At 47.7% G+C, this 10,427-nt stretch overlaps 1 pseudogene; it reads right to left on the reverse strand.

The window, feature by feature from the left end:
- Window positions 1-2,287: 2,287 nt before the first annotated feature.
- Window positions 2,288-9,923, reverse strand: LOC147966731 (uncharacterized; annotated as a pseudogene).
- Window positions 9,924-10,427: the final 504 nt, after the last annotated feature.

Here is a 10,427-nt window from a genome sequence, read left to right on the forward strand (position 1 = left end):
GGACCCAGAACCAAAATGTCCCGATGTCCACATGTACATACTACACGGTGGATAAAAAACAACAATATACATAAAATTAACACACTCAACAACTTAAAATGTCCAGCGGTATTTTTTGAGCCAAAATGAAGCGTTCCTCTTGCAATACTATTTGATTTTGTAAAGTTGAACAATAAAGCATAAGAATTCCAACCAATAAAAACAACAACGGCAACATAGAACGATATGTCTTGATTTACATACAAAAGAAACAAAACCAAGTAGTGGTGCATATTGTGCATTCACTTGCCATTCGTTCTTACTGCTGTCGAGCTTGGTCGATAAATAATCCAAATAGATGTGAATCATTAGGGGAGTTTTATTAATTGCAGCAACCCGATTCTCAAATCTGATACTCCCTTCGTTTCAGTTTACAAGTCCTGCGCGTATATTTAGGTTGTCAATTTTATCACCCTAATATAAACTATATAACACAAAAATTATATCGTTTAAAAATAGAACATCTGAAGTTTATATTGGTATACTTTTTGTAATATATGACATGTATTAGGTTGGTCAAATTGACGACCTAGGGATACGCGCACGCCCTGTAAACTGAGAGAGAGGTAGCCTTAATTTAAAAACCTAGCCATACAAATTGGATAAACATAACTAGCTAAAAATTAATATAAATGCATGTGATTGAGCGATAATGGTGGCCATACCTAATTCGTTTGATTATTTAGCGCTGGGCGAGGGACGAGACTTGCCTGCTCTCTTTCCGTGTGCCCATCCATGCTCCCGCATACGTGGCTTAATTTGATTGGAACAAAATAAGGCTCGGCCCCACCCCTTAAAATCAGGGGGGAGATGATTAAATTAGAAAGAAAAAAAGAAAAAAAGACAGCCGTTGGATGAGGTGGGAGCACGGATGGGAGCACGGAAAGGGAGCAAGCAAGCCGGATCCCTGGGCGAGGGCAGGAAGAGAGGCTGGCGGCCGGCGATTGGCGGATGGCTGCTGAGCGTGCGACGGCGGACGACCGTACACCGCGTCGCTGTAAATTTTCGTTGTTTTAAGAGCATCTCCAACAGCCGCGCTAAAGCGCCGCGCCGCGCGCAAAAAACCTGTTTACCGCGCGCACTGCGGCTGGTTTTGCGCGCCCGCCTGCGCTGGCTCCAGCAGCCGCGCTATAATGCAGCGCGCGCGCCGCTCCAGCAGAGCGCAAAAATACAGCGCGCGTGACTCGCCGAGCATTTTGCATATATGGATATTTTGGACAAAAATGAACATGTAAAATTTGACACAAACAAGTTGATGAATAAAAGTTCATGCCCACAAGTTCAAAATCATGCCCACAAGTTCATCCAACCAAGTTCAAATGCAAACTAAAGTTCAAGACATGAAAGACACATCAATCTTCATCTTCCTCTTCTTCGTCTTCGTCCTCATCTTCCGAAGACGACTCTTCCGCCCCCGAAGATGAATCTTCCTCCCTCTCCTCATCACGCACCGCATCATGTGAAGCTCCGACGGTGTTGGCAAGATCTTCAACGCCGTCTTCATGGGAATGTGTGTGAGAAGCCATGGCGGCCGGAGGTGCACCCATGCCTCCCATGGCGGCCGGAGGTGCACCCATGCCTCCCATGACTCCGAAGCCACCCATGCCTTCCATGGCGCCGAGGCCACCGCCACCCATGGCGCCGAAGCCACCCATGCCTCCCATGGCGCCGAGGCCACCGCCACCCATTGCACGAACCAAGGCTCTTTTTTGGATCAAGACTTCTTGTTGGGCAAGATGGACATACTCTTTTTGCGCCGCATTGAGGTTAGATGTGTCCAAGAAGAACAAGTGCTTCTCCCATTCCAACAACTTAGCTCGCTCCTCGTTGCTCACTTTCCTCTCCTCCAAAGTCACCTTTCTCTCCTCGGCCGCCACCCTTCTCTCCTCGGCCGCCAACCTCCTCTCCTCGGCCACGGCATCTTGGTTCCTTGCCATTTTCCTCACCTCATTGGCTTCGACCCTTGCCTTCACAATAGTAACTTGTCATCGTTGGTTGAGTAATTGCCCGCTCTTCCTTTCGGCGCCTCAACAATTCCCTCACCCTCCTCGTCCACCTCAAACTCATGGTCTTGGAAATGGATGTCATTGGTTTGAGACCAATGCGAATTGTTGGACCCAACACCCATAGTGGACATGTATGCATCATCGTTGAGACTTCAAAGTTTTTTGAACAATGCAAATAAGCTATCTATATGTGATGATGATGCATTGAAAAAATAAGAAGAAAAGAAAAGTTGGAAATTTTTTCACCTTGGGGGCATTTCGTCGAACACGTGGTGCGCGTCGGCGGCCGGCTCAACGAGTGAGCTCGCCGGCGCTTCGGAAGCCGCCGCGGCCGTCGAACGCCCTGCAAGCTTTTTTCCCCTCGCCTTTGTGATGCCGGAGCCGTCCGCCGCCTTGTTCTTCTTCGCGGATGTTTTGCCCTTCTTCGTCCGCGCCGCACTGGATACCTTCTTCGACGGTGCGGCGGCGGCACAGGACGGCGCCAGCGCGACGCCACCCGGCGCCGTGGTCATCCGCGGAGGCAAGAAGAGGCTGCGCGCGAGGCCGACGCTCGGCGGAGCTCCGGCGGTGGCGACGCCAGCGCTCGCCGCGCTAGGGTTTCCGGCGGCGGCGGCGGCTGCGGCGGCGGCGGCGGCGGGGTCGCGGCTGTACAGCGGGGTGAGCGGGGCGCCGGTGTGCGCGTCCATGGGTGGGTGGCAGGGCGCCGGCGCCGGCACGCGCGGGGCGTAGGACGAGGAGAGGAGAGAGTGCGGCGCGAGCGCTCGAGTGTGTCGCGCGCTGTAGCTGGCACCCCAAATACACCGCGCGGCTAAGTGTTTTTGTCCGCGCGCCCAACCCGTTATAGCGCGCGCGCCGTTTTTGCGCGCCCGCTGGAGCGACCCGCCGCGTTGCGCGTGCGCTAAAACAGCATAATTTGCGGCGCGGCGCTAGTTTAACACGGCTGTTGAAGATGCTCTAAACAGCCTTCTTTCTAAACAACCGTGTCGCTGTGAAGTCAAGCGGCCGAACAGGCTGCACGCTCTAGGGATACAATCAATCCAAAGCCGCTGGATGGGATATTACTAGATGAGTTGATAGATGGGTCGTTCCTGCCGGTGTCCAGGTCAGATATTTACCGATGTCCAAGCTCAGTATCTCGGCTACATATAACGTACGAGGAATTTGCACCCGGTGTCCTGTGACACCGGCTAGCTATATGTGGGTTCGCCCCTGAGGCCATCTACAAAGGTTTGATCCTCAAACCATCCGTATTCGTTCGGACTACGTGGTCTGGACATGTTTTGACATTTAATGTGGTTCTGTATCAATCCGCCGACCAATCCAAATGCGCTTATTTGCATGTTATGTCTGGATAATTTGTAGTATTATTTTCTATCCGAACTTTGATGATTTCCGTCATGAATTTCATCCGATTAGCTGAAAAGCGGTTTGAAATGTACGCGGCTAGCATTGGATGATAGGCTTTTGTATCCGTGTCCATAGATTGGTCCCCTCTCCGCATATGGATGTGGTGTCAGGTTTGCGTGTTAGCGTTGGAGACGACCTTAGTCAGACGGACTACCAGGAAATACAACAACGTGAGTGTGCTACTACCTCTCTTTGTAAATGTAAGAAATTGAGTAACAGTTTTGCTAAGTTTTAGTCGACTGAGACTTCATTATGTCTCAGTCAATGCTATAGTCGTACTAGTGTTATTTTCATTTTCGTTTTGAGTAGTCATTGTGGAGGTTTGATCTTCGCTGTGTTGGCTGCTGGCTAGGCAACGCACGCGCGTGCGTACGCATGTGGATATATATCCGCAGTCACGTCGCTCTCGTCGGTCCATTTGTTCTCCTAACAGATGCCATCTTTTGCTCTCTTACGTTCAGCGTTCGCACAGGCAGGCTGGAGCACAGCTCGTCGGTCGGTCGGTCAACCGTGCGTGTCATATTTTCTTCGTTGGCTTTACCATGAAAGTTCTGGACTTGGCAAACACGGTGGATGCATGGCTGCATCCGCAGGTCGTTCTGCGTGTAGAACCGGCTGTACGTGTGCGTGCTGGAGACGGCGATCAGTCCCTCCGTTCATTCATTTGTCCATGCAGTACACATACTCCTATATCGTACGTGCGTATAACCATTGGCACTGCTGGTACTGCATGCATGCCACGTACGTAACGCCGTCATCCGGCCGTCGCGTGCGCTCAGTTAACTGCAGCGGAGTCATCAGCTGGCCTGTCTTTGACCCGATCGGCAGGCCAGCTTTCGTTCCGCCGTAGCCAAGGAAGAGAAGAGGTGCAGCCTTTATTGCGCCCGCTGCTTGAGGTATGGCGCCGTTGCCTTGGTCTAGCAGCTCGGCGATGTTCCTAGTGCATACAAACCTGTTTTCCTACGGGCACGAGTATGAAATTTCTGTTTATGAAAGTTTTTCTTCTCCTTCTTTTGTAAAATAGATAGATTCTGCCTTCGATCTTCTCCGCACGAGCATGTGGATTCACCTTTCCTTTGCTGTCCGCTACAGTTAGTACATAGGTTAGGGTTTCGAGGGGTGGCGCTTGGACGGACGACGGTGATTTTTTTTTAGTCAGTCTTTCGGACTTTGATCCCTCTCAACTTCATCCACTGAACGGGTTACATGGAGATCCGGCGTAGATTCCTGCCGACTCCTTGGGGCGGAGAGATTAATTAAGATTTCTCGTTGTACGTACGTAATGGCAAGATTTGGTGCCAGGCATTTCGAATCGATTCAAGAGTTCAGCAATGACACTACAGTTCAAGGCACTGGTCCTTAGGGACACATGCACAAAGACTTTTCGACTATCATCAACAATGTCATGCTAGCTCCAGTATGGGAGCGGCGACAGTGGCCGCCGACAGCTCAGTTTGGCAATGGCAAAGATTGTTCGGTGGTCCAGGGACGTCGTTGTAATTTTTATTATATTTATGCTTTGTACTTCCGGTTGTTTAAAAGATTGGACTTATTTTTGAAAAAAAAGGGAAAATGGTTTACAACTAATGAAAAATATTTTCCTGCCAGGACAAGTTTGATGCATCTTCAACGCGGATCACAAAACCTCCCACAAATATCCGGTCTGGATCGGACACTTTTAGCCATCCAATGTTCGACCTAGACAGTCCGAACACTTCAGCCGCTCCTTCCATAGAGCGGGGCCTTTTTTCGGCCTGAGATGGGTTGGCCCTTGATTGACAAGAGCATGGTATAGAAGGAAAACAAGTTATGTCTTCCTTGATTAAAAAAAATTGTTTTCGTAACTTCAAAATTCTATAAATTGTGTCTGATCTATGCTCGATCTATTATGGCATGCGGCGATCTGGTCCTCCGTTTGCCCCGAGTCAAAATACGAACGGAGATTTCAGGCTAAACTGCTGAAGTGTTCTCTGTCTTGCTAGCCTGACTACATCAACACGTACTAGCTACTATACTACCAAGCTTTCTTGGTGATAGTCATGCATATTGGTTGCTCAAATTTTTCCCCTCTCATTGCTTTATAGTTTTCTCAAACCAGTGAATTGCTATAAAAACTTTTAAAACTACGAAAGGCAATGTGAAACCACTCTCAACACATCCACTCGCTTATCCACTAGACATTATTAACTCGGCTATTTAGGGCGATTCTACACCTTTCAAGTTAAGAATATAGTAACATTAAAACGGAGCGCATGGATGCTACAACTGGAGACACAAAAATTGGCCAAAAATACTAAAAGTTCTCTTTCTACACAAAACAAAAACAAAAGAGGACTATTTATGGCTTGCCATTTTTGCACATGATACAAATACTAACTTTTATTATTTTAATGAACTTTTGGTAGTTATATAATCCTATCATGTGCAAAAGGGGATCCGAATATCTACACATTTTTTTCAGTCCCCCGAAACGCAAACCGCCATTGTCCAAACCAGGGTTGAAGTGTTCTAAGAAAATTCAGGATTGCAAATAGAGGGGTTGGACCTGGAGTCATATTTCAAGGTTTTAAATTTAGGGTTTGAAGTTTAGGGTCTAAATCGGACTGGTCACAGGTCACCGCACATCAGAAGCTTGAAAAACGATCAGATATTGTGGGACGGAGAGTGTATATTGCATATAACAAGATGAAGGATGCCAGGGGATATTAATTATTTGCCTCATTATTGCCAGTATTGTACACTTGTCGGTCAGCTGACGGCTGCTGATGCACGCAACACAATATATATTGCGTGGAAGAACAGGAAGATGAGACGGATGCTTATTCGCTGCTAGGTCGTTATTGCTAGTACTATATGCACCTGTCACTCAGCTGACGGCTGTTCATGCACACGGCATACTGAAGCAAACATACTACCTGGTCAACGGAATGGATTCAGCCATTTTGTTTGACTCGCGAGTTCAACGGCGCATGACGGCCATCAGTTGCAGGTTCAGTTCAGAACCGGCGGAAGGAACCGTGGTATTTATACTGTGACGGCATGCTCACGTCAAATACAGCCATGCCAGTAGTACTAAGTACTTCTTTATTTATTTTTGCGGGTTATAATAGTACTATACGACCGTTTGGAGTAGTCGTTGTGGAGCTGGGATGGCTGCTAGCAAGGCAACGTACGCATGTGGATATATATCTGCAGTCACGTCGCTCTCTCGTCGGTCCATTTGTTCTTCCGTGGAGCGGTCGCACTGGCACTGGCACGCACACACGGCACACGGCTTCCGTTGAGCGGCGCGTGCCATATTTTCTTCCTTGCCTTTACCATGCATGCACGAAAGCCCTGGACCTGGCAAACACGTACAGTACGAGTACAAATGGCCAATGGGTAGCTGCATCCGCAGGGTCGCTCGGCCTCGGCCTCGGCGTGTAAAAGCGAACCGAACGAAGCTGGCATCACGACTGCGTGCGTGCGTGCGTGCTGGATGGAGACGTACGGCGATCGGTCCATTCATCCATCTGTCCACGTTCGTACTATAACCACCGACACTGCTGGTGCTGCGTGCCACGCACGTAACGTCCCAGTCTGCATGGTCTTTGACCTGATGGATCACCTTCGTCGGCAGAGGAAAGAAAACAAGGGACGCAACACTGACTTTTTTTGTTGTTGCTGATTTGTCTTAAATTTTGTAACTTTTGTTTCGTCTACGACCCTGCACCAGCGTGCACAACACATCAGCTAGCAATAATGCACATGTGTCTGTCTTTCTTTCCCTAGCAAAACATTCCGTTCTACCGCATACTCAGTCAGGGACTGAAACTCTTTCTTTTTCCTTTTTTTCAATATAATAATTGATGATGACTCGGTTCAGCTACGGAATCAGATCAGATAGGCCGCAACAAGAACAGATCAAGCCTCCATCGGTGGCCAACCTTTTTTGCTGATTTGTTTCTTGTTGCACCCGTGGATTTCTTTTTGTTTCCTTCTAATTTGGCATTTGGCGTCCTCGAAAAATCGATTTTTCGTCGTGACAACTGGCAGGCTAATACGTTTGCGTGTGCGTGTATATTTCCAGTCACGTTGTTGTCCCCCGCTGCACTAAGTTTAGGCCCTGTTTGGTTCCAAATAAGTCACCAACTTATAAACCGAAAAGTAAAAAAAATGACTTATTTTGCCAAACAGACCCAACTTATAAGTCACCCCAATTTATAAGTCATAAGTTGCTCCACCCCAACTTAAAACTTATAAGTCACCCCTTTTGCATAAGTCCCACCAGTGGCGGAGCTTGGGCAAGAATCATGAGGGGGCCACTAGCTGGGGGGGGGGGGGGGACAAAATCACTATGGGTTGATTTTTGGTGCAAAAATAGGCCTAAAACTAAGATATATACATGTATTTTCCTGTGAGCTGGGGGGGCCACCGCCCAGGTTGGCCCCCATGAAGCTCCGCCACTGGGTCCCACCACATTTACATAAAAAAACAAGATGGGAAGATGTGCTCAGATGACTTATAAGTCAGGTGACAATCAAACAGGCGTGACTTATAAGTCATTGGTTTTAAGTCACCTGACTTATAAGTCAGGTGACTTATTGAAACCAAACAGGTTCTCTGTTCATTCAAAAAAAAAGAAAAAAAACTAAGTTTGTTCCCTCCTGTCCATTCAGCCACCCGTCATCGTCGTCTTGCCGATAGCCGGCGTCCTGGTGACACATTCCCTTGTTCCTCCTTCCTCCTCCGGCACACTCATCTCTTGTCTATCATGCCCGGAATCGACGGCGATCCCGTGTTCACCCTCTGAGATTAAAGAATGAACATCCAATGGCAAGATCTAACGCGACACCTGGTGATGTCACTTCGCCACTCCGCCAAACACGAACCGTCCGGTCTTCGACTCCGATGGTCTATCCGTCGTCGATTCACTAGCTAGGTTTCCGCATATAAAAAATGGCACGATCATTGCGATAATTTTGAAAATCTTCATTCGTAAACGACTCGAAACACAGCGGATGCTTGGCTTATCACTAATAGTTTGTCTAATTTACATCTAGATATTTTTTAAGAATATCACATCTAAGCTCCCACAAATATATAATACAGCAACAAGAAACGAAAAAAAAGTAGAACAAAAAAAATAGATCATAAATAAAATGGAAATCAGCTTAGATATGACATAACTATGTCACATCTATATGTGTCCTAAATAGACCCTATCCCTAACCCGAGGGTCTCTCTCGTCTAGACGTCGTGTGGTCGGCGAGTTTCTTTTTCTCTTCAGTATGCTGTTTGGCAAATTGGTTTTCGTTGTGACTGCCCGACAGGTAGGATCGATGCAAGCACGTGTACGTGTGCAATCGCGTCGCTGTCCCTGCCTGCAGCAGCACTAGCCGCCACCCACGAGACGAGATTGATTGATTATTTTTGCTCTCTTCCTCATGCCAAAATGAAAACTGAAAAATGGTTCTCATCCGATTAGCATTCACACCGTGCGTTAATTAGTTACTTTGGGGTCAACCAAACGTCCACTTCTCCTACTCGACCGGGCTGCTCTCCGTTGACTAGGGTACATAAACACCCACCGTGCAAGTGCAAATGGATGCATCTCTAACCAACTAAGCTGAAGTTAAGGGACATGGGTGATTAATTTGGCATCAAGTTGCACACTTGCATTATTCTCGATCTGAGCACAAAAGGAAATCTTGTGCATTACTCTACCTAGCTATTGTCTCTGCAAATCAAACGAACTAGTATAATTTTCCTTTTTCTGCCGGGAAAATTGAACTAACTATAGTAGTCCAACTCGGCTCCACGGTCCCTCTATCATCATTTTGGTTGGTGCACACCATCATATACAAGGAGGTCGCATCCGTTCACTCTCGTGCATCCAATTTACCCCTCCTCATTTTCCTCGCCGCTCCTCTTCTTGTCGAGATGAATATGGTGGTCGAGCATGATTAGAGATGAAACACCGAACCCTAGATTGCTCGACAGTTATCAAGTGATAGACGATGAAGAGGTAGAAGATAAATTTGTCATTCCGAGTTTTCCGATAAACTTTCACCCCATTACGAATCCCTTTGACTTCCCATGTAAAACCGATAAACAACTGAACAAGAATATTTCATACAGAACAAATTCAAAATGCAACGGGTATTTGACTTGCGTTTGACCGGTCGACCAGCCATCTTCCTCCTCTCGAGGCAACAACTCGGTGAGGTAAAGCGAGAGAGATGGACAGACGAAGAGAAGAAAAACAAAGACAAAACCTTTATTACGCCAGCAAATTGCTAGGCAAGAAAGTCCAGCAAATTGGCAAGAGAGTCCAATGGTTGGCGTCCGCAGGCATTAGATGTGCAAGACCAAGAGCGCCACGGCCACCGCCGCCGCGCCGTCCATGGCCGGCTCCTCCGCCACCACCCCGACGGCGACCACCCACGGCCGCCGCTCGCCCCGCAACACCAACGGCACCCACCCACCCATGACTTGGCAAATACGTACGCTGGGTAGCTGCATCCGTAGGTCCTTCTGCGTACGTGTAAAACCGAGCCGAACGAAGCTGGCATCACGAGTTGACGAACGACTGCATGGTGCTGCATGCCATGCACGTACTCCCTCCGTTCAGAATTACTTTTTCCGGAAATGGATGTATCACTAACCGTTCAGAATTATTTGTGATGGCGTAACGTTTGTCATTCCGCGTGAATAAGTGCTTCTTTGACCTTTGTCAGCAGAGGAAAGACGACAAGGGGTGCATCATTTGATTGCGCTCGCTGCTTGCCACGGCGACGCCGCGTGAATAGCTGGTGCTCCCATGGTTCAGATGATAGTACCAGGCTCCAATCTTGCAAAACTCAAAGTTCAAGAAAAAACTAAAAAAATCTGTGGATGTTTACAAGATAAATGTGTAAAATCTCTAAAAATTTCAACTCCAAACTCAAAATAAATACAGAGCTAAAAAAAGACAATTCCAACATGGATAGTGTC

This window comes from Triticum urartu, chromosome 6A (assembly GCF_056163025.1).
Source record: "Triticum urartu cultivar PI428250 chromosome 6A, HENAU_Tu73, whole genome shotgun sequence".
Classification (NCBI taxonomy): Eukaryota; Viridiplantae; Streptophyta; class Magnoliopsida; order Poales; family Poaceae; genus Triticum; species Triticum urartu.